This window comes from Saimiri boliviensis, chromosome 8, assembly GCF_048565385.1.
Source record: "Saimiri boliviensis isolate mSaiBol1 chromosome 8, mSaiBol1.pri, whole genome shotgun sequence".
Lineage (NCBI taxonomy): Eukaryota > Metazoa > Chordata > Mammalia > Primates > Cebidae > Saimiri > Saimiri boliviensis.
Window position 1 is genome coordinate 36,494,618 of NC_133456.1, and position 26,271 is coordinate 36,520,888.

At 35.1% G+C, this 26,271-nt stretch overlaps 1 protein-coding gene across 12 annotated transcripts in view; it reads left to right on the forward strand.

Annotated features, from left to right (window-relative positions):
* The window catches only part of ZBTB20 (zinc finger and BTB domain containing 20), a 790,532-nt gene that overhangs the window by 360,159 nt on the left and 404,102 nt on the right, over positions 1 to 26,271 (forward strand). For 2 of the 12 annotated variants that reach the window (XM_074405344.1, XM_074405342.1), the window contains exon 6: positions 196 to 6,881. The exons of 7 other annotated variants lie outside the window; for them this stretch is intronic. The gene's annotated coding sequence lies outside the window, so the exon portion shown is untranslated. Of the gene's footprint in view, positions 1 to 195; positions 25,692 to 26,271 lie in introns of all 12 variants that reach the window. 3 more of the 12 variants (XM_074405331.1, XM_074405339.1, XM_074405341.1) reach the window with 3 other exon arrangements.

Consider the following 26,271-nt stretch of genomic DNA (forward strand, 5'->3'; position numbering starts at 1 on the left):
TGTTCCATGTAAAGAAATCATAGTTTCGATGTTTGTGCCACTCAAACATTGCATGCTTTATTTCTACAAAAGCATATTGATTCATTTTCTGCAATGAATCTTATATTTTTCAACCTTCTTAAACAATATATTCTGAACTTGATTTAGTCATTACATGATGATTTCCTGATAATCATTATTGTATTGGTTTCTTAGGGCTGCCATAACAGCATACCACAAACTGGGTGGTTTAAACAACAAAGATTTAGTGGATCACAGTTCTTGAGGTGAGAAGTCTGAGAACAAGGTATGAGAAGGGTTGGTTCTTTGTGAGGTCTGTGAGAGGGAATCTGTTTCATGCTTCTTGCTAAGTTTCTGGAGTTTATGGCAATCTTTGGAATTCCTTGACCTGTAATGCATCTCCTTGATTTCTGCCTTCATGTTTAATATAGCATTGTCCTGGTGTATGTGTGTCCATATCCAAATTTCCCCTTTCTCTACAGGCATAAGTCATACTGGAGTAGGGAATCCAGCTTACTCCTGTGTGACCTCATCTTAACTAGGGACCCTATTTCCAAATAAGGTCCCTTTCTGAGATACTTGGGGTTAGAACCTTAACATATGGATTTGGGGAGGACACAATTAAGCCCATAATAATTATAAACCATATTTTTTTGTGCAGAGCTTTACCGCAATGCTTTCTGCAGGACTCAGTAATAGAAATGTTTGCAAGCTGTACATAATTCTCAGCCTTGGATACTTTATTTCTCCTTTACCTCCTCTGTCTCCTCTTCATTCTGAGACCGAGTTGTCATTTTCTTTCTTTCTTTCTTTCTTTTTTTCTTTTTTTTTTCTTTCTTTCTTTTCAGAGTCTTGCTCTGTCACTAGGCTGGAGTGCAGTGGCACAATCTTGACTCACTGCAACCTTCACCTCCCAGGTTCAAGAGATTCTCTTGCCTCAGCCTCCTGAATAGCTGGGACCTCAAGCACCTGCCACCATGCCCAGCTAATAATAATCTGGAGGGTCCAGATTATTAATGTTACTGTGTAGATGAATAAATTGTTAAATTTAAATATAATTTTTAAAGTCTCCCTGATAAGTAATGATGTATTTGGGCAATAGCATATACCTTAGGACATTTCTTTGCATTTCCCGTGGGTTCAATTTTTCTCTTCTGGGTTCTTGACCATGTTAAATTGAGATAACCCTATAAATGAATAAAAGAATTCAGGATACTGAGGAACTAATATATTATTTTTTCCTTACAGAAAGCTAAAGAAATATATCTCACAGAAACAGTAGAAATTGGTTATCTTGTCTACTAAGTGCTCAAGATTTTACTCACTAATATAGGAAAATCAGAGTTTCCTTTTGGGTACTATAAGATGTGAAATTGAAGTAGACAGTACTTACATTTTTGCATGATTTGTGCAGTGTCTGTTAGATTTATATCATTCAATAAACATAATATGAGAGCAGAATTGAGTTGATATCAAATGTTGTGTGTGGGTAAGGTAATGTGTACATCCAGTTCTTAGCAGGTGGTTCTAAGCAGGATGTGGGACCTACACCCCCAGATGCTAAGCTACCCAGGGCAGCCCATGCTGTTCTCAGGGCACCACGCTGACGAACACCCACTGTGGTTCTGATTTTGGCAGCCATGGTTGAATCGGGTCTTTGATGCTTGGAGTGGCTTCTGCCACAGAGAGCATCTCTGTTTGTTTTACTCCTCCCTTCTGTCATTATTCCAACCTGGCAGTATAGGACAAAAAAAATTTAAAGTGAAAAGAGAGGTGGGAGGGGGTTGTGAGAGGACACTTTGGGAACTCGGCTGTACCAAGTATGAAGAAGCTGCTTTAAAAATTCTGGCTCTAAAAGCTCATGTGTAACATTTTTGCTGACTCATTATTGAATACATTTTATTTTATGTGTCATTCAACAGTCTGCTAAAAATCACTTTTTCTGATGCTATTTTCACATTACTGGGGTCTTGAATTCATCATAAAATGCAGCCAGGCTGCTCCCTGTCCTTTAATAGGCTTCTTTCATAAGTATCTGAATATACTTGAAAACATTTACTTCTTAGGCTTTGATATTTTAAAATCAATTCCACTAATATATTTAAAAGTCGTCTTCAGAGGTTGGATTACATTTTAAATTATTTATTTATTTTTAATTGAAAAATAATTATGTATATTTATGGGATACAATGTGATATTTTTATCTGTGTATGCATTGTACAAATATTTAATCAAGCCAGTTAATATATTCATCACCTCACCTGCATGTATGACATTTTGTCGAAAAGTTTCAACAGATTTTTTAATAATCTCTATTTATTCCAATACTCTATTTGATGGAAAATGTAAAAATGACTATACCCATTTTATAGCTGAAAAAGTGGAGATACTGAGTTGCTAAATATGTTATTTAAGGTTGTACAGATGTTAGTGTCATTCTAACAATTTAAGTTTTCATTCTGATATTTGGGGATTTAGGGCTTTAGCAGATATTCTATGCAGTGATCAAAACACTTGCTCCACATTATCTTAATAATATCATTGAGATACCATAGATAAAAAGTAACCCGGGCCATAGAAAGATATTAAATTACTTGTAGCAAATCTCATAGCAACATCACAGGGAAACAATACAATCTTGGACTTCTTCATATGGACTACCCATGACTAGTTTTCTGACAAGAAACATTGTTCTCCTTCAGAGAATGTGAAGGTTGAAGATTTCCACTGAGAAAGCAATGCCTTAGAGAACTCTGAGTAAATTTTATATTTTTAACTGTCAACCAAGTATACAGCCCACTATGTTGATCACCATTTAACAGGTTTTAAATACTTGAGTTCTAAAATTCTTGTTTAAAAAAACTGGGATTAAGTCACCTTTTTATTCCTTCATTATCTAGGTATCACTAGATAAAACATTTTAAGGTGTTAGGTATTTATGTATGTATGTGAAAATACGTAAGTTTAGAAATAGGAATGTATGTGGAATTTAATTGGGAAAATTAGCTGCTTCGAAATGTGTCTGTGATAACTTCTGTTTGTCATCATTTTCAATGAAAAGACAAGGTTTCCATATATAAGGCTAGAGACTCAGAGAGCTAGTAAGGATGGAGGGACCAAACCAGGCCAAAATTTTACTAAGTTGTAAGTTTACTAAGTTGTAATTAAGGTATCCTGAAGAAAGAGTATAGGAAGTCATCTTCTATACTTTCAATTTCTATGAATTAGGATTTTCAATTGAAAAATAAACAGATTCTAGAAAGCCCTGGCTTCCCTGAAGGTGCCACTAGGTTAGTATGGCTCACACAGATGCAATATCCATAGAATAAAGACCAATAATAGAGGGTCCAGACAGTCCTTTATCCCAAAGGAAAAACTTTACTTACATAAGCAAATGAAAAGAGCCTCCTTATAGCCCCAGTATAAAGAAATACCTCCATTTCATCTAGAACCATCTTTATCACTATAAATGAATGTTGTGTCCCATGAATATTTACTCCATAGTTTAGGTCAAGAAATAGAGATGGCTGGACTTAGTTAATGTCAAAAGAGAAGAAAGAATGTGGAGAAGGCATCAGAGTACCTGGAGTTGGAAAAATGCTGGCAATTAGCCGTAAAGTTAGCAGCATGGGGTTATCTGATAAGAGCATATGATTATACTGAGTGGTGGCTTCCCCAGTGAGTCCCAAATATGCTTTTTCATCTACATTAAATAAAATGTAATATTATATTAATTACTTGAAAAAACAAGAATTTGTTCTATTATTAACTGGTAAGTTCCTGTGTCATCTATCTCTATTTTGTCTGTCAGCTCTGTCTTCTTAAACACAACCAGTTCAGCTATATTACTAACATCTTCAGAGGAAAACTTACCAGAGTACCAAGTCTATTTGCTTTAGCTAAGATTTATTTACATTTATTGTCTAAGATAGCCTTCAATAATATATGGTCATTTGGTCCAGAAGCAGTAAGTCTTAGTTGTATGTGGTAATCTTTAACTCTGAATACTTCAAATGCCATATATTTCACACCTATTCTGGGCTAGATTTTGTACTATGCACATTAAGTATATCATTTTCTTTCTTTCCATTTTTGTTTTGTTTTGTTTCGTTTTGAGTTGGAGTCTAGCTCTGTCAGCCAGGCTGGAGTGCAGTGGCATGGTCTTGGCTCACTGCAACCTTTGCCTCCAGACTTCAGGCAATTCTCCTGCCTCAGCCTCCCAAGCAGATGGTATTATAGGCACCCACCACCACACCTGGCTAATTTTTGTATTTTTAGTAGAGACAGGATTTTACCATGTTGGCCAAGCTGGTCTGGAACTCCTGACCTCAGATGATCTGCCCTCCTCAGCCTACCAAAGTGCTGGGATTACAGACATGAGCCACTGTGTCCGGCCTCATTTTCTTTAATTTTCACAACATAAACATTATGTGTGACTATGTAACTATAAAATAATAAATCTGATTTTTGGTGGCCATTAGTTACACTTGTCTAATTGTGTATGAATTCACATAGTGTATATCTAGCTTCTCTACTTGTGAGTTTCATAATCTATTAAATGGAGATAGTAATAGTACCTACCTCATAATGTTACTGTGAGAATTAAATGAAATACTATATGTAAAGTCCTTAGATTAGTCCCTAGCATATAGTCAACACTCGATGAATGTTAACTATTATTTTATATATAAGCATTGTGGGAATAAAAATCAAACATTTACTGATAAGTGCTAGGTATATAGCAGAAGCTTAATGCATACATATTTAATGAGTTAATAAACTATGTAAGTTATTTAAATGGCTAGATGTTACTGATCTATGGTAAATGTAGTATTCTAGGTGTTGCCTTACACCGTTAAATATAATGTAAAGCAAAATGTTCAATAAAACCAAGAATTTGGTATCATTTTCAGGAGCATTTACCAGCTATGAAAGAGCTTTTTGAAGGTTTAGGAGTGTCATTTCTTTTCTCATTTAACATATGCACCCTTAGTCCCATATAGCATGTGCTCTCTGACTGGAGGTATATGTGGGATCACCAAATGGATAGATTTTTCTCTTCCTTTAACAGTCATGCAGATATGATTTATCTTATGGTACAATGAAATCAGAAGCAGTACAAGCATGCCCATAGTAAAAGAAGATAAATGGGCAAGAAAACACAGGCAGTGTATGTCACACATGCTTCATATTTGCCTGAGAAAACTGAAATACCCAAAGTGAGAAAGACAGTATATGTTACTATGTGCCAGTGCTGGAGATGTTGGATACTTTTTTGATGATATCAAGACATTATTGTTTTGAGGGACACTTTTTTCTTAATAAATTTATTTCTAAATCCTGGAATATTTACCATCTGAAACAATTTATCTGAAATTGTCATGTATTAAATCCCATCTTTTCTAGAACTGTTTGAAGGTTTAGGAATCTTTTTGAAGGTGCTCTGCTGCTAGCAAGAGTTTGAGAAAGGGTTCAAAGATTTACCTCTCCCTATAATATTCTTCTTACCACTGGTACTTCTATTTAACCTTTACAAATAGTTGATGCATCACTTCTAGGAGGCCCGTCCCTTAAGTTTATGTATATTTGTGTCATTGCTTTAACCGTGTTAGAGTTTTCACTTGAGATGTGTGTTTTCTCTTTTACAGTCTAGTGACTAATTGCAAGCTTCTTGAATATCAAGGCTGTGCTTTACTTATTTCCAATATTATTCAGTTGCTGGAATAGAGTAGATGCTCAATAAATATGTATCCAATAAATTAATAAGTTTGCAGTCTTACACACAGACATGTATTTATATATAAGATTAAGTACATTAGCACAATTTTTTTCTTTGCATGTTCCTAAAGTGATTGTGAATCTTTAGAAACTGTTTATGAACGTATTAATATACTTCTTAGTGCTCTAGTCGCTTCCAGAGAAATTTCTGATCATTGAAAAAATTATTTTTTAATCTCTTTATATTCTTTTTCTCCAGGCTTCACTTTTGCACAGTGAACTGTGCAAAAGTGTGTTGTCAATTACTGATTATTTGGTTGAGACATACAGAAACTGTTAGGAATCCTTATTATTATTTTCACACTGTCTGTTTGGTGGCTTTGTTCAAGTCCATGGATTATATTAGTTAAATAGGAAAGTCTTACTTCCAAGCAGATTTCTCAGCATTTAATACAGTGTGTGGCATATATTTGGGAGTCAGTAATGTTCATGGAATGCATGAACGAGTCAGTCATTGTTGCAAACTGTTTTGAGGATGAGGTATGAGATTTTTTTTTAAGGCTAAATGAAATGCCCAGTATCACATAGCAGGATAAGATAAAATCTGACACTCATAACTCATACTTCTGGGTTTCCAGACTGTTACACAAGCTCACTGAAAAGTGCAGTATATGTCTGATTTCTCAACTTTACCCTGCAGTAAACTTTTGCAATCCAGAGGCTAGAGACCTCTTTTGTGAATGTTTTCTGCCCAATGACTGTGCTGGCACCGAGGGGACCCTAGCAGATAAAGTAGAGGAACATATGGTTTCCATCTGAATACAAATTGGTGGACATAACGTGGTAATTCAGCTGAGATGTCCTCTATATTGTAAACTGAAAGAGTATGATTAGAGGTGTTTATAAACGGCGTGTAAATTCCCCCACACCCCTCCCCACCCCCTTTCCACAGTAGTTGTATCGACCTGAATCATAGCGATCTAGCGTCCCAGCCTCACTGCATTATTTGTGAAAATGGCCAGTGTGAGGAATTATTAATTAAAGCTAACAAATCACCCTGGCGAGCTGTGCCCTGGCATGGCTGAAGGTTGATTGGCGAAAGTGTTCTTTGGAGAAAAGACTTTTTGTGCTCGTGACGCAGTCGGGGACGGATTATTGAATATGTAAGTTAGGAGAAAAATCACAGGACAAGCAAATTGAGTATTTACTGGCAAATAATTGCTCTCTTAAGCTGTGGCTCTCTTCCTAAATTCTTAACATTCCCGAGGGTTAGAAAGAAACACAGAAAAATGCATCGGTACAGAGTACATTTCAAAAAAAAATAGACTGATGTTTCAGACTTGTGCAGGTAAGTGTGATTGTGTGTGCATGGAAAGTGAAAGAACAAGGGAAATCAAGGGAAAGAAAGATAGGGGGAAAAGCCTGTTAGTCTAGTGAGGTTTTAAAATCAACTTGTTTATTGGAGATCAGCTTATTTCTGAGTTGGGAATTTAGTTTCAGTGCTGCATTTATTGTGAAAGTTAGAGACCTGAGAATGAGAGAGGATTTTCTCAAAGTTGTTTGTCTTTATCAGCAGAAGAATATGTTACTGTTTTGTCCGAATAATAATTATAATTTTTCTTCGGATATTTGTGGATATATGTATAAAATTATCACGTGATTTAAAGATCTTTAATTATTTTCAACATTGTTGATTATGACACGTCATACAGTGTTTAACATATTTGGGTACAACCATTGCATTTATTTTTAAAAGTAAACACTGTTTTCATTAGGACCAAGCTAGTTTTTATGGAGAATTCCTAAAGGGACATTACTTCAGACTTCTATAATAACTAAAGTGTCCTTATTGTCGATTGTGTGGTCTTTTTATCTGTAATGTTAATCAAACTGCTAAGTTTTGTGGATATTTTAAGACAGGAGAGACTGCTTGAGAAGTTTTTCAGAACTAAATTTAAATACATAGAAGTATAATTGTGCAAATGAAGGTTAATTCCATGTATAAAATATAGACATTAAGAAACAGAGATACTCTTACAAGTACATCTAGGTTATGTGAGCAACATTACTAAAATATATCTATATCCACTGAGGATGAATTGTATATTCTTTGAAAACCTGGAAAATGCACTTTTATCAACAACAAACTGTTTTCAAAATGAAAACAAATTACTGGCAAAATAGTACTTTTGGCTTTTAATAACTATGAAAAACATTGATTTAAAACAAAGTTATAATCATAATTTAGACTAAATTAATAATTGCAAGATGCTTTCAGAATATAAAACATCTACATGATACTAGTAATAGGAATAATAATAAAAATATAAAATCTGGTAATCACACAAATTAAATCAGATGACTCATGTTTTGGAAAATCAGAATTTTAAAGTATAAATAAATAAAACATATTTTGCCTTCTAATCTTTTCCTTGAACCGTGTAATATTGAACTAGTAAGGATTTTTCTCCTACTATACCCTATTTTATTAATAAATGTAATTTGTCTTAGTATAGGAAATAGAGCTCAAGAAAGTTTAGAAAATACATTTTTTAAAGGATTAATTCCCACTGTATCACATTCTGTCCTCACATTTTAAGAGGCAGCCTCCTTAAAGTTTCTTGCGACTATTTGAGGGCAAAATTTGGTCCATTATTTAGAAATAGCAAAGGGGGCATTTAAAGCATATGTTCAGAGATTTAACCATCTGCCTGCTTTATTATGAATATCACAGAATTATGAGAAATTGGAAAGGCTCAAAAATTGAACCAGAGTTCTATGCAAGATTTTAAAAATACAGCACTCTGATTTTTTAAAAAAATATTTTACAACCACCTACTTCTGCTAAGTATATTTTGTTAGTCTTCTATGGGAGAATAGTATTATTCCACCCTTTGGATGTATGGGAAGTGAATGTCAAAGTATAGGTGAATGACATGAACCAACAGAAAGTTAATTGTAATCCTTTCTCTGATTTAACCCACTATATATGAATACCTTGTGGAGTTTTAGACTTGTCATCAGTGAAACTCACAGTGACTTAGAGAAACATTATAAAATGGTGACTGCTGGAACAAAAATGAAGTCCAGCTGCTAGTTTCTGGACTGTCTACAAATGAGTTGCAAGAGACATGCGGAGGCCAGACTAAAGAGCACTTCTGTAATCCAACTGTGATGTAATGAAAGTATGAATCAGCTATTGGTTGCCCATGCTGAGGGGGAAAAACAACAAAATATTTTTTTAAAGTGCAAATTGGCACTATTCCCAGGTGGTACTGTATTTCTTTGGTATGTGGAAGGATATGATATTCAGAAATTAATGAAAGAACAAAAATCATATTTAAGTCCCAAGCATAGTAATATTTTACCTACAGTGGTTGTATAAGGACATATCAATATGAATATCATTGTTAAAATGTCTAATGCTCAATTAGAGTTCTTTTACATTACCTGAGTTTTACTAGAATCAGACTGAGACTGGCTGGATCGTTCTCAGAGGAAAATATAAAAAGTAGACTAAACTTAGCCTGAATGTAACTTTTCAGTGTTGAAATGGCTTATCACTCTTTGTTATTTAATGAAAAGTATTTAAATTAAAAAAGGTAATGATGGAAGCAAAGAACTGAAATATCTGAAGATTCTAAGAAATATATGTATATGTATCATGTATACTTTTATATTTGTTTAAATGAAAAGTGTTTTCAGAAATATACACTTTATTAAGCTGATTAAGCCTGAACTTTCTGCGTGTTTAATCTAAAGATTGAACACAAAAATTTTAAAACAGAACTTAAAGACATGAGTCAGACTGAATTAATGAACTGGGGCTGAAAATACCTATGTCAGATTTCATATGGATTTTTTTCATGGTGGTATTTTAATTTTATGTCTGCCTAAATGGAAGTGCAGCTATCAAATGAATCTATATCCTAAAGAATATGAAATATTTCAATTATTTTAGGAGGTTAGTTTTTATTTTTTGAGTATATGTGATATAAATATCAAATACTTATACACACATGTTTTGTTTATTTCTGTTATTTACTATTAATTGTTCCAATAAGGGAATTAAAATGCCTGATGATGAAAAAAATAAACATAAATACATGAATGCAGCAAAATACATGAATTAGAAGTAGGTAAGACAAATAAAACAATAAAGGAATGAATATAAAGATGGAGTTAGGAGTGATGTCACCTTACAAACTATATTTGGTATAGTGCTATATGTTTGCCTTTAAACTTTCTTTCAGCAAAGGTGAAGAGAAAAGCTTGTTACGCAGTTTACAACATCCATAAGCATAATAAAATAATTTCCATCATTTGTCACCAAAGCTCTTGAAAATGGCTCTTGAAAAGAGCTCTGAGTTTTCAGAAAAGTTAATGCTAAAGTTAATGCTATAACTCCCACTATAAAGAATTTTAAGGCTGCAGACACCTAAAGGTCAGTTCAGAAGCAGAAGCAGTACCTTCCCTGGGACATGGTTGTGGAAGTAGACCAAAGTAATCCCCTTTTAATCCCAGGGCATTTGTTTCTAGAGGGAAAAAAAAAAAAAAAAAAAAAGACATGATTAATGCAGTAATGTTGGCAAGCCAAAAATTTGTGGCAAGTAAAGAGTTAAAGGGGAAATTTTAAAAAATTATTTTATGTAAGTAAATATACATATTTTTAGCAGCAAATCAAAGATTTAGAAGGCATTCACTTTTATAATAACCATTAAAAATGTTATCAAATCAACCTCTTGAATCAACATTGCTTTCCTAAATTGTTCATGAAACACTGCTGTACTGCTGCCATTCTTCTTCCACTTTTAATTTAAGCAGATTGTCAGTCTCTTTGAAGTTTTAAAGAGTCATTTCTGGCTTGAAATTTAATATTTTTTGCCCTTATGTCCTCATTTGGTTCATTTTGAGAAGTCTTAGCAAATGGCCTATTATTTTCACAAGTTATTTTGATGGTTGTTACATTTAATAGGCTAGTCTTCTTTTCATATTGAAAAGGTGAACTATATAGATTTATTGTTACATTACCTTGTAGCCTAGTCCATAGTAAGCAGTCCAAGGACCAACTGTATCAGGATTAGCTAGGGATTACCTATATCAGGATTACCTAGAGTTCCTTTTAAAATGGAGATTCCTGAACCCCATTCCAGAATTTCTAAATCAGAAGCTTTGAGAATGTAGCCTGGATCTGCAGTTTATGAAAATGTCCAGATTAGTTGTGCATAATACAGTTTGAAGACCACTGTTTTAAAAATCTAAAATGATGTTTAAAAAACATCCAGATTAGGAAAAAACTCTGAATTTGTTTGAACCCCCTTAAGCCATATCTCACCATTCTAAAAAATATTCTTTAACTTTTAAGCTATAATTTATTAAGAAGTACTATATACTAAATCATATGTTGAGTCTGGGCACTAGAGATAAAAGGTGAAAAAGAGTCAGTTTCTTGTCTGAAAAAAAAATCGTAGCTAGAATAATTATTTTATTACTAGGATATTTTCTTATCCATACTAGGATAACTATGAATTGCCACATAATCTCCTCTTTAAAACTCAAGATTCCATATGGTATTGTATCACTAATTATACGGTTGTTGATAGCAATTTTATAGAATAGGACCTTACTACAATTTGGAAGCTGCAAAACATAAGAAAACCCTGTAGGGTCTCCCTCCTCCCCACAGTGGGAGACTTCATCTTCCAAAGCTAGGACGGGGCGGGGGGAAGTATCATGGGGTCCTCCTGATTCCATTTCTCTCATCATTAATCAATGATTTGTTACCAGTATCCTTTCTGAGAAGAGAATTTTGTGTGAGCGAGTGCACTAGACATTCTGAGAACTTGCATGGCTCTTTCCCCCTTCCCTTCTGGTGGCCCAGCTGGCCTGTAAACCATGCTGGAGCCTAAATGGCAGCAGCCTCCCCACTTCGCAGGTGAGGCACAGTATGAAGAGGCCTGAGCTGCACTCACATGGCAACCTTTGTTCCACAAGTTATAGCAGTGCCAGTAATTGAATATCAACAATCTAGAAAGGATGATTGCACGTAAAGGAATTACTTAGGTAGTGGTCTAAGGACCAGGATAAGAGCTTTCAGTTCCATTGGTGATTGAAGTTTTCCTGGAAATGTTTTGCGAACACCTTTCCCCTTTGTTTCCAGAAAAATATAAGAAATATGGTGGGAACATCTGTATCTTTGTCCTTTCTTTTCCTTTTCAACATATACTGATTGAGAATGTAATGTCATGCCTTCTTCTAGGAACTAGGGATACTGTGGTCAATAAAGTTTCTACTTTCATGAAGTTTATATCATAGTAAAGTAGGAAAGGAATAAAATTACTAAATGTAAAATATAAATTTGGCCTGGTGTGGTAGCTCACGCATGTAATCCCTGCACTTTGGAAGGCCAAGGCAGGCAGATCACCTGAGGTCAGCAGTTTGAGTCCAGCCTGACCAACATGGCGAAACCCCCTCTCTACTAAAAATACAAAATTAATCAGGCGTGGTAGCACATGCCTGTAATGCCAGCTGCTTGGGTGGCTGAAGCAGGAGAATTGCTTGAACCCAGTGGGCAGAGGTTGCAGTGAGCCGAGATCACACCAGTGTACTCCAGCCTGGGTGACAAAGCAAAACTCTGTCTCAAAATATATATATTTTATATAAATTTATATAATATAAATATGATATGCTTAACTTTTGAGATATTGCCTCCTGTGTTCCCCATGACTTCTAATTATCTTCATGTTATTTCATAATGTGTGTGTGTGTGTACTCCCTGATGCATTTGTAAAATCCTCCAGAGAACAGACCAGAAATTCAGGACACTTCTTGTGGGAAACTTCTTTCCATGGGGACTTGCACATAATGCAAGGCGAGAAACAGGTCATCTGCAAATACCAAGAGTGTGCATTGTCAACCATAAAATAATTCTTTTTCATCTTTTGTGCTTGTTCTAGTGTATGTATGTTCTGGGTTTTTTCATTGAACTGAACGGTAGAGCATCCTTAGCGCTCTAAAAGGTAGATAAGTTATGGAGTCAATCTTCAAAGAACTTTACATACAGCAAAGAAGACTGATAATTTAACAATTTTATATGGCCTTCATAAGGTTCTGAGGTGGACAGAGTAAGGAGTACTGTCCTTCAAAAGGTCAGAGAGTAGAGCAACAGGAAAGGCTTCCCAGCGGGAGTTATGTTTTAACTGAGACCAACAACCTAATTGTAAAACAAAACAAAAACATTGTTTAAGTCAAGTTCTAAATTTCCCCTGATCACATAAGTAATATACCCATGTTGAAAATATTTCAGACAATAGGAAAAAGTATTTTTTTAAAGAAAATGGTTTCAAATCACCACGTAGAGAAACAATTGTTAACATTCATCAGATACTTTTTTGAGCATGTATTATGTCCTAGGGTTATGCCAACTAGCTACAGCTTCTCAGAAGGGAGCATTTTAATTGGCAGATAGTGTGAATAGCACTAAATCAGAACTTAACTCATTTCAGCTGTCTTCGGATTTGGCTTACAGACCAAATGGGCTCCAACCATAGTGATGCAGATAAAACAATACAAATGCAGTATTCTCTTGGACAAAAACCCTAGCACCTGCTATAGCCCCTGCCTAAAGTAGATACGAGAGTCAAATTCCTTGGGTTCCAGTCTTGACTTGTACCTATTTTCTACCTGTGTCATCTTGACCAAAATATTGGATTTCTATATCTGAGGGTGCTTTTCTGTTAAATTGGATTTATGGTACTTAGCTCATGTAATCTTTTAAGAAATGAATAAGATAATACATGTAAAGGGCTGTTCATAGTACGTGGCACATAGTAGAGTTCAATAAATGCTATCTATTATTTATTGGTGATTACTATTATTATTACTACTATTACAGTTAGTTTTATTACCAGAGAAACTTGCTGAAAATATGTTTTGTCCAGTATAACTCCATTATTATTACTGACAAAACAATTGAAAACACATTTCTTACTGAGAGTGGGTCAGAGATATTATTTTTACAACACACATTAAGAATCTGGGTTTTATAAATGAAAATTACATATGATTTAGCTCAGTAGATAAATGACATTATGTGGACTAAATTTCTGTTTCTAGATAGCAATAATGTCTAAATGTGCCTTAAATGCCCTTCATGTCATGTATTTTGTTTCAACAATTTATGATTAACTTGGTTTGTTTTATTAAAAGAAACTTGTAAATCCAGCACTCTAATGTTTTCCAGATAGCACCACCTTTCTTTATTCAATCAGTAATGGAAAATGATTAGAAATAGAATTTTACCTAAAGAGGGTATCTTCAGGAAGAACGAGATTCTAATTGTCGGATCTGTGATTTAGCATAATAGCAAAAAAGATAACTATCCTAATGGGTGCCACATAGTAGGTGACTGAAAAACATTTATTGAATTGAAGTATATTTTATAAGAAAAAGCATATGTCAGTCCAGGTGTTAAATGCAAGTGTAAATGATTTTAAGAGAATGCACAAATTACATGCTCATGGACAAGATATTTCTGTGACTAAATCGCCAAATGGAAACTAAAGCAATAATATCTTCATTACATGGTGAGCATGTATAATCTTTGGTACAATTCCTGAAACATAATAGATATTTGATGTAATAGATATTTGATATCTGTTAAGAACAGAAGTAACCACAGCAATAATAACACATAAAAGTCATGTGTATAACGCCTATAAATTCATTAATATATAATACATATCATTTATATGTATTGATATATAAATAATAACATTTGAAATTCCTTTGCTAATATTTGACACACAATAGGAACTTGGTGTAAATTTGTTCTTTTTAAATACCTTCATAAAAAATGCTTTAGTTATTTTAGTTAAATGAAAATACAGTTAAAAAGTCTAAAACTAACAATCCTTTGGAAAATGACAATAAGAGCAAAAGCTATCTCAGGATTTGTTATTGAAATGGTCAAATACTTTGGGCTTAATGCAAATAAAGAGCAGGAATACCACTCTACTTCAAAGGGTAGGCAAAGGGAATTAACTTGGAAAACTCTTAGGTGACCCGTAATTTGAATTTTATTAATTGGAAGCATTTTAAAGCTCAAAAGGCTGTTATTGCTAGTTGCAGTGGTAGCTACATATGGAAAATGGCTTCAGAGATTCACAATACAAAAATAGTCCATTGCTAAATTCAAAATTCTGTTAATGTCACAAACAGTGGGACGTGAAACACAAATGAATTGTGATGACAGTTGAGTACCAAGCTGCCTATTTTTTCCCCCTCGGAGCTGCCCATATTTGGCTTTATATTTTTCTCAGTCTGGATTTAACCCATAAATATTTGTATTTTCTGCATCTAGACCCACCTTGGAACATACTGCTTAAGCATTTTATTCCTAAGTGTTTCTCAATTCCCAGGAATTCCGCTTTACTTATTTTCTTCTTACAGATACTCATTTTTAAATATTTCTTTACCTTTTGCTTTAGAGTCAGAGTTTTGATCTTTTTTCACCTGCAGTCTGATGAGGCTCAATATTACTTTTTATTCTTCCATTTCTCCCCAATGTTTAAAGTGTCATCTGCAGGCTAGGGCCTATTCTTCTCCATGTTGCTTTGACTTGGGGAACTTGCTGTCATCCTGATCATCTGCATTTATTTTCTACCATAGTTTTTTAAAAACTAGTTTTTTAAATGTCACTCTTATCCTTTATGATAGAAGGTCTTTATGATCCTGGATTTGGGGAGCAAGACTTATTTTATGAACCTACTAAAGCTCTCTTATAAATGCAGCAGTTCCACATAACCATAAGCTAGCTTGACCTTTGGGAAATGTCATTAAAACATCTCTAAAGAGTATTGCTAAAATGACCAAATTATTTAGGCTTAATGGATTTTGTAGCATGGATACCAGACCTACTCACGGAGCAACAGTCCTAGCTGAATATATTTTATCTGGGTTTAACTGCATGTGGTGATTTGGCTGCCATTTATTGAGTGACCTCTCTGTGCCAAGCATTTTACATTTAATACTTAAAACAATTTTGTGATATAGGTACCATTATCTTCATTTAATAGGCAAGAAAATCTTGACCTAGAAAGGTTAAATGACCTGATAAAAGGTGGAAATGGGACACAAACCCAAGTTTCTAAGACTGTAATGTTTATCCTTTCTCTATTTCCACATGCTTGTGCCTGGTTATATATTTACATTATTGGTAGTGGGAAAGAAGTTTATAGTATAATTCAGTTGGGGACATAGCCAATTTCTTTAAAACAAAGTGATGGTGAGATTTTACTATGTTGTCATGTTATAGAAATATGAATCCAAGGCTATAGATTCACTAGATCTCCAGTAACAAAAGGTATATAAGTATAGACAACTTCCTTTGATGTTCCCTTTGGTTTTGGAGGACATGTTTTTGCCAATTTTGAAGAAACTACTACTTAAAATTTGTGACTTACATACTAGACACCTCCAACTTCTCATCAGGTGCCTCCTGTGACTTGTCCTACATTTTCCTCCAAAACTAAAATCTAATTATTCTTAGCAAACATATTCTGTAGACCTTTTTCCCAACAAGTTTTCTGAAGAATTGTTTTTAATATAATTATTTAGTATTTTATTAAAGTGGGCAATTAAAACATTTTAAATTAATCCATCATCAATCTATATGTTTATCTTTGAGGCATTAACACTACTTGACTTTTATACAGCACTTTGCAGTTTACAACTTGGAACATGTATACCCCAAAAATAGCACATTGCTTTTTCATCAGAATAGGGGTATCTAATTTAACAATAGCTGCCACATACAGTGAAGCAGTGGTAATACCAATAATTTTCATTTTCCAGGGGAGTGGCCAACCCTGGCTTTCCTCTTTGCCTTGATGCAGTCGGACCTTGGAGTTCTCCAGACTGTACCCCAAACTCCAGTGTTTTGCTTTGAACAAAGACTGGGAGTTAGTGCAGACTAATTTAGTTTGTAACTTTGACACAACAGGTTTACTTTGTGTCAGAACCTCTAAAAGGAGCTCCTGAAAATTTCCTGTAATTTAGAGTGAAATTTTAGCTTAAATAAAAGAAAGAATGAATGAAAAGAAGCTACAACAAAAACCTCAGAACCATCTTTTTTCAAATATTCCCTTGAAAAGAAAACTATAAAAATTTTGTGTTAAGATTCTGGGTCTTTGGATTACTCATCATGAGTGCTTTTCCTGGGCAGTGCCTCCCATGTTCACCCCTTTTCTGGTCACACTGAATGTTCAATTTCCTTTTCTCACTCTGACAGTTACCAGTGGTGATATGTCTTCATTATTAATTACTTTCAATTGAAAGTGGAGTAGGTGTTCTTTCGCACTTTTTGAAAATTCAGAAAGTTTTATTGTGTATGTATCAAAAGTCACTATATAACTCTGCTTCAAATCCTGTTTTTTAAACAAATGAATACTGCTGTATTTTAAAAATATGAATGTCTTATTTTATTTTACTTTATTTTTCTGAGATGGATTCTCACTCTGTCACTCAGGCTGAAGTGCAGTGACACAGTCTTGACTCACTGCAACCTCTGCATCCTGGGTACAAGCAGTTCTCCTGCCTCAGCCTCCCGAGTAGTTGGGATTACAGACACACACAACCACGCCTGGCTAATTTTTTGCATTTTTTAGTAGAGTCACCATATTGGCCAGGCTGGTCTTGAAATCCTCACCTCATGTGATCCACTCGCATCAGCCTCAAAGTGCTGGGAGTATAGGCATAAGCCACTGCACCTAGCCAAAAATATGAATATCTTTGGCCATTTCTGCCCTTTCTTTTAATCCCAAGGGTTTTCAACTTTTATTCTTTTCTTTAAAATATTGAATCCTGGAAATATACGTGAAAATGAACAGTTCTAAAAGATTAGTATTTTAAAAGTTATTGTTCGCTATTCTCAGGTTTATTCAAAATTGACTTTCTGACCTAAGTATATTGTTTTCACAAATGTAAGCATTACATAGATAGTAAAACATATTCACAAATAGATATTATCAAAAATACAGAGAAAAATGTTACATACATATGTCCCATTCCCTCCCCACTCCTTCCTGAGTTGTTGACATGAGAAAATATCTTTTCAACAGTAGGGTATCATTTGCGTAGTGAATTTTAACATTTGCATGAGATGGTGTTCATGTTTGTGAATAATATTGAAGACTTCTGACCTGTTTTTCTTTTTAGCTGCACATGGCTCAATCTAATAAACTTTCAATATAGATTCCAATATGGTTATAATCCCAATCATACCACATTTGAAAGCTATGTTCTTGACTGTATTTCTCTGCTATCATGATGCCACAAAGAAAATGAAACCAACCCAAACAAAACCCTCCTTATAACAGAAAGTAAAATGAAGCTTGTAACAACTGTTTCGAAAAATGGTTCAAACAGATTTCAAGCTGTAGAGTGGACAGTGCATGCAAGAAATCAATAAAGGGAAAAGATCTCTATCTGACACAGATGAAACCTAAAAACACTGTTAAGACCAATTCGCTCTCCATGCACCTGTACCACATTCCACTAAAAGGTGTTGGGAAAAAAAGCCAAATTCTGCTAGAACTAAGCGTCCAGACAAGTGAGTCTGTAAATAATTTAAAAAATAAACTACAGTATAAAAAGGGGAATGGGGGAAAAAAGATTAAGCACTAAGCATGTTGAGTATATATTCAAATCAGAAAACAGTGAGGGAAAGAACTTGTTCTTCAAAAGGAGATACTTTCTATTCTTCACCAGTAAAGAGAGAAGACAGAATTGATAATCTGATAATAAAGTCCTTTAGTTAGGGATGGTGGGAAGAACACTGTCTTCCAAAGGCTTCAGTAGGTATTCAATTGCTCAGGGCATTTGATCAGCGCGTCCTTGTTTCTAGAATTGAGTAAACCAAATCAGGATGAACCGTACATGGTTTAATAGTTAACTTTTAGAACAAGGGGCAGGGAGATGCTTTCATGCCATAGGCCCAATGTTCATTCCAATCTTATTACTAAAGTCTGTTCTGAGAGCATTTACAGCTTTCCGGAGAGTCTGAGTTTGGCTGAATCCTGAAGATGGAAATATAGTTTAATGACCTCCTTGTCCGGGAGTCTCCCTTTATACAGGTGAATTTTTGGTATTAATCACTCTCTAGAATCCAAAGTATTGTATTAATATCATCATTATTACTATTGTTATTATTATTAGCCCTTTCTTATGTTGGTAGTTATCTCTCCATTTACCTGTTCTGGGAATAAGTCAAAGTTTTGTGAGTATGCAGTTGCTTTCTCTGAGTTTCTTTGAAACAGTTTATGTCTTCTTTCAAGTTGGAAATGTGAGATATTCTGAATTATCGTCGAATCTGCAAGTCCAGTCCTGCTTTTTAGAGATCAGGAACAGAAAAGATTCTATAAACAATCCTTTATTTGACTAAGAGACAGAACAAAGGAAGGGAAAGAATTGTTATCATTGGGTGATTCGGTCTTCGGTGCTCAGTGTGGATTGACTAGTGGCCTTTTTATCCTGGCCTCTGCTTTCTCAGATTCCTAATCAGTCACTTCCCTTATGTGTAAGAGAAACTCCCTCTTAGCATCTTCTCTGTCTCTTCCAAAGGACAGTAACCATGGACGAGGATTTAGCATATCTAACGAATAGGCATTGGGTTATGAATAAGTATTAAGGGAAAATAATAACAAAATTGAGGGCAAATTCATAGTAAGCGTTGTTTGTGGAACTGTTGGAAGGGTCTGGTATGGAGTTGATGATGGTGTTGTAGCTAAACTAAGCAGCAACAGTAACAACAAACAACAAAATCATACTTCCTACTCTCTTCTCCCTGTCCATTCAGAAACAACCATCACTATCACAACAGTCCAGCAGACAAAAAAAAAAGTACCTCTGTATTTTTGTTATATTACTGCATATCTTCATTGTAGTTCCTCTGCCACATATTAACAGTTATTTATACCTGATGGCTTTCAAAGATCACCTTTGTGCATGTCTGCATAGCTGTTCTAATAGTGTTACTATTGTCTCTTCTTCATTATCTCCTTTTGAGTTCTTTTTTTCATGTATGCAAAGAGACTCTTTTTCTAGGCTCTTTGCACACATTCACCATTTCACTAGGACAGATGGGTGTTTTTCTATAAATGCCTTTTAAAGTGAGAAGACAAAATAGATTTTGAACAATATTTTACCAGTATTATTGAAAAATTAGCTACTGTATATTCTATATACACACACAGCAGCTGCATTAAATGCAAATTCTATTCATGTCTGATCTCTTCTGCATTTATATGGTGACTACTGCCATAGCACCTAAGCACTTTATGTTATTTCCTCTTATTATTATTTACCACCTGATCATTCCAGAGTGCTTTTTACAATCAGAGAATTTCATTAACAACCCATTCCATCGCTCTTTGTTTTTCAGCACCTTGCATGTAAAAGTATCAAGCATCTTGGTAGTTATATCAGATAAATTACAGTAAAAAGATAGAGTGCTTCTGACAGGAAGGCAGGGGAGAAAACACCCTAAAGCATCTCCTAAAATTTGGTTTATGTTTCATGGTATCCAAATAATGTTATAGAAGTCTGTAATGTAAATGAAAACCGAACCACTAGATAAGCGATTTTATTTATCATGGTTTCCACCATTGCAATAATCAAAAGTGTGAGGTGAGGAAGAGGAATGCTGTCTGCACTTCATAGATAGAGAGGACTGGGCAATTGCACTTTCTTCTCACTGGAAAGCTTGTGATTCTTATTGACTCTTGAGCTGCCTTTAGCCCAGAGGTATAGAAGTCAATCTGTTTTAAAATCCAGAAAGCTACTGTTATATTTTTTAAGCTAAGAGGATAGAAACATGTTTATTAAAAGGTTCATTGTGATTATAGATGAAAGTGCGTGGTTGGTACCTTAACAGTTTGATTGAATAAAAATCAAGTTCACACTGGGGTTTCCTACTCAGCTCTACTCCTTGCTTTCTCTTTGACTCCAAGCTAATTGCATAACCTCTGGTTGACTTGTGCCTCGTCTACACATTCAAAGTGAAATTCAGAAATGAGGTTATTATCTAACTATTGTAGGCTGTAACATTATTTCTCTAAATATCTCTGTGAGAGAATTTGAAATTTCTGATTTAAGTAGACAGTAATAAAAACTAACAATTTTATGGACAATCTCCTTTTATTCTCTGACAACAACCTCATGGAAGTGGATATATCAGAGTCAGCTGGAGGTGGTCAGAATCATTTGCAATGCTTGTTAAGACACAGATTACTGCCCCTTCACCAAGTTTCTGATTTGGAGTGTAGGGTAGGGACTGATAATTTCATTTCTAATATGTTTCCAGGTGATGCTGATGGGGACCACACTTTTTGGATCACTGCCCTAAAGGAGACATGGCTTAAGTACATACAGAAAAGGAAATCACGGCTCAAGTCATGGCAGTAAATTTGTGTCTGTACTCTGCCAATCTACTGCCATGACTTGTGGCCTCAAGTTTGGGCACAATTAGACACAAATTTGGCCTTCTGACTCCAAGTTTTACTTTCTTCCTACTATAGACATTTTCTTTTCACTTCTACTAGAGACATTTTCACTTCACTTTTATGTTTTGGATGACTGTCAGTTGTCTTGAGATCCTAAGTAAAAAAGCATTGTGACAGTGGTAATTGGATCTTTTCCCCTTAGATCTAGTAGCTACTCTATTGGATTAAGAAAGGAGAGGAGGAAGCCACTCCAAATTTTAGTGATTAGCTTCGGTATGAACAGCTTTTAAGGCCAGCCTTATACTTCCGTTTCGAGGATGAGAGTAATAAATGTAAGTCTTCTTTGTATTCATTCATGAGAGCCTGTACATAGACAATGAACAGGTTTCTCTTTGATGGACTTAGGACCATATTCTGCTGTGACAATGCTTTGTAAAAAAATTTTCACATGTATATTACTTCTCCAAATAGTCATAATAAAAGAAAATGTCAAAGTGAACATGATGGGCAAGGGAAAAACCACTGCAGAGAGACTGAGGACACTTGAGTTTTGTGCTGCCTCATATATTGGCACAGATCTAATGAAGTTCATGGGAGACACAAAACAATTCTTTACCCAAGATATGTGTTACAGTCACCCAGGAAAGCTTTGAAACAAACACCCACATCAGGGCTCAAGTACAAGAAATTCTGATTTAATTAGTCTGGGGTAGGGTCTGAGTATCAGTAGTTTTTAAAAGCTTGCCAGGTGATTCTAAGTTGCAATCAGGGTTAAAAACCCCTGGCATAGTGTTTAAGGGCCTGGGTTTTGAAATCAACCAGATCTGAGTTCATATCTTGGCTTTTTCACTTAGTTACTATGCAACCATGGACAAGTTATTTAATCTCTGTCAGCTTTAGTTTTCTCATATGTAAAATGAAAATAATAGCTTATCTTGTGAGAGACTTATGAAAATTAAATTAAATAATACATTTAAATGTTTGACATAGTACCTGGCTTATGGTATGGATCTTTTCACATTAGCTGCTGTTGCTATTATAAAGCACCTCAGTTTCCTTATCTGTAAAGCAAGGGAGGGGGCACTTTAATTTATTAAATGGAAGACAAATAACTTGGGATTTTTTATAGATACTTGTCTGTCACCATATCCACAGTATCCTACCTGGTTTTATTTTTGCCTTTCTTACTTCCTACACATATTTATTATTGTTAAGTACAATCTTTGATAGGCTCAGCCTTTATTATGATATTTTACCAACAAATATTTTTCTGTCCTCCTCCTTCCCACCAAGATTAAAAACTTGAAACATATCACAGATCCACTTCTCATATGGGGTAATGTAGGTATGAGTGATTAACCTAGGGTTTAAGAAATAAAAGGCAGGCCAGGCACAGTTGCTCACGCCTGTAATCCCAGCACTTTGGGAGGCCGAGATGGGTGGATCACCTGAGGTCAGGAATTCGAGACCAGCCTGACCAATGTGGTGAAACCCCATCTCTACTAAAAATACAAAATTTAACCAGTCATGGTGGCAGACACATATAGTCCCAGCTACTCAGGAGGCTGGGACAGGAGAATCACTTGAACCTGTGAGGTGGAGTTTGCAGTGAACCAAGATCATGCCACAACACTCCAGCCTGGGTGACAGAGCAAGACTGGTCTCAAAAAACAAACAAAAAAAAATAATAAAAAGAAAGAAAAGAAATGAAAGGCAGAGCTTTGTAAACATGTCTAAAAACTAACATGCCTCTTTATTTGATTGCCATTTTTTCTGCCATCACCCACACTAAGAGTTCAAGTGTTGGTAGCTTTTGTCCTAGAAAAGGAAAATTGTTCATACTCTATTTTATGAAGATTATTACAATTTTTAAATCCCTTCATTTCCCCTGATTTTCTTCTGTATGGAGCCTTTCTCTCTCATCCAAGCTGGAGCGTAGTGGCATCGTCTCAGCTTACTGCAACCTCCGCCTCCTGCGAAGCAATTCTCTGCCTCAGCCTCCTGAGTAGCTGGGATTCCAGGTGCCTGCCACCATGCCCAGCTGACTTTTTTGGTATTTTTAGTAGAGACGGGGTTTCACCATCTTGGCCAGGCTAGTCTTGAACTCCTGAACTCTTGATCCACCCACCTCAGCCTCCCAAAGTGTTGGGATTATAGGTGTTAGCCACTGCGCCTGGCCTCTTCGGTATGTCTTAAAGAAGCCTTGGTACACGATGAGTGGTAACAAATTTCTAAAGCAATCATGCTTTCATTAGCCCATTTGCTTATCTCCACCAGTTTTTAATAAATTATACTTTTCATATCTTTTTATATCTCCGATTATAAAATCAGATTTTTTAAAAGTCTCCTTGTATCTCTTTTAAAGTGGACGTTATGTTTTTGGGTGGACAGAAAGAAATTATTTGACTGTCCAATAAAAGTACAGATGGTTCCATTTTCCTTGACTCATCTCACAGCACACATTAGTCGGGTCATATGCCTATTTGAGAATTTTTGTAGTACTAGGTCACTTGCCCAGCTTTGGGGCACATAAAAGAATATTTTCCTGGCTTTTAAGTTTGTGGATCTTACACTGTGCCTGGCATGGAGATAGGAAGGACGTTTTTTTCCATTAAGCTTTTTCACTGTGTTTTGACAGGAAAAGTTGAAACAGAGTCCCTACTGAGATTTTAACATGTTCCATGGTGGTAACCATAAGAAATAGGGAAACAGTAAATTTTTGGACAGAAGGAAGCCAAGGAGTCCATCTCAGCCTGTCCTCACCTTTAAGATACCAGTTGGATTCTATAATATTATTTTTATCTACACGTTTAGCTAAAGTTTTGTATTTCTATAGTTTTCTTTCTGATAGTAGGGAAACATTGCTGCCAATTATGAAAAAGATTGCTCTCTAAACAGTACTCAGTTCCTTCTTCTGGACAAATCAATGGAAACATGCATTCAGATGTTAATAAAGCAGAATTATGGGAGTTTTCATTAGGAAAAAAATGCATTTAATGTTTAAAGAGATTCTCAAAAGATATCATGATAAAATCCATGTAAACTCCAGTGATAGAGTACCTGTTTCACACAAAAATATATAAACACAGAATGATGACATTTTTGTTCATTAAATTCAAGGTGCTTCAAGTCACCCATGTGCACACACATGCATGTATATCTTCCATTTACTCTACTTTTCCTCTACCACTTACTGTCCAACCTTTGGGAACCAAAATACTGCAATATAAATCAACTCTAATTTCTGAAAGATCTATAGTGCCATTTAAGTCAAAATCCTTAACCAACATATATTGGTATTTTTCCCTAAAAACTTAATTATGGACATTTTGAGACATGTATTTTTTTGTGTGCATTTTTCCTACCCACAGGAAACAGTTTTCAAACACTCTGGTCAGATGGAGCTCTATTGAGAATTTACCATTCATTAACATCATAACTATGCTAATGGTTTCTGTTGTCTTTCATTATATAACAGTTATTATGAATGAAATCCTAGACACACCATTTTCCATTATTATATTTAAACAGTGAAGTACAGTGACAAAATTGTAGTCATGGCTATTAGCAACTTTTTTATATACATTTGACATGGCAACAGTTATATTTTATTTCTTTTGTCTATATTAATACCAAACCTTAAGTTGTTTTTAAAAACAATCCAACAAACAAAATAACTGCTCTTACCAGATCAGAAACAGTATCTCACAGGACTGGAATTAACATCATTATCATTGCCATTTTAAATATAATCACCCCAGATTACATGCTTTTTTACTAACATGTTTGTAAAATTAGGCTTTTCCATAGTCCAGCTTTGAAAGATAAACACCATGTGTACATAAGCATAGGTAAAATATCTCATAGATACAGAGCCCATAAAATCGGCATATTCTTATAAAGACAGGGAAAAGTTTGCTCAAGGAGCAAGCTGAAAAGCAGAGTGGTGGAATGTCAGAATGCTTAGGCTCTATAGTTCAGCCTGTACCACTGAATGAATTTACCCTAGTTAGCAGATTTAACTTCACTGTGTATCAGTTCAAACAGCTGACTCAGTGTCAACATAACCCCCTACATTTTAATAACAACCAAAATAATTGATACATAAAATTGTTTTGAAGTGGTCAATATTATATACAGATACAGCCTTCATAATGCTCAGGTTTAAAATGGGAATTGGGACCAAATTGTTAGAAAAAGTTCTCTTGTTCCAAATGTTGGAGACTGACTAAGCCATGTCACAGCCTCAGAGATTTGCACAGGTGACCAAAAAGGCAGAGCCAGAGAGAAGGAGCTGCCTTAAGCAGGGCCCAGTGATGGCGGACTATGGTGTTCAAACTAATAGAAGAAATGAGAGATACTGGAATCTGTGAGGAAGCATGTAACATGATCACATTTGTTATGTCTCTTGAATTATCTAAGGTTTGACACAAAGGATGGATTGAAAGGGCCTGACTCTGGTGAGATAGAAAGGTAAGACTATATTTCTTAAATTGAATTGCACCTCAGGAACTGGCTTAAAATGCAGATTCTAGGGCCATCTCCCTATAGGTTCTGATTCCATGGTAAACTACCATGGAATCTAGGATGAGCCTGTGATTCTTCATTATAATAACACCTCTTAAAACCACCCAGCTATGCCCCTTTCTCTGCTCAGCGTTAGTTCTTTCCTGTTCAGTAAGTTGGCACCATGGTAGGGCATGATGGCTCACACCTGTAATCCCAGCACTTTGGGAGGCCAAGGTGGGAGGATCACCTGAGCCCAGGGTCTCTGATGCTCTTCAGATTCAACTGTGAATTTTTTGTCATAACTAGTCAATGCTCTAGCATTCAGCTTATATAGTTTCTGGTTATACACAGTACTGAAAAGACTATTTAATGTGCTATAAAGCCCTACAGACAGAACATTTTATTTTTTTCAATGGAAATTCCATATCTTTGAAATGTTCTGTTTGTTCCTACTACATTTGCATATTTTAGCTTTTAGGAAATAATACAAATATATCTGTTTGGGCTGAATTTTTACTTAATTTACACTATAAAATTTATCAGA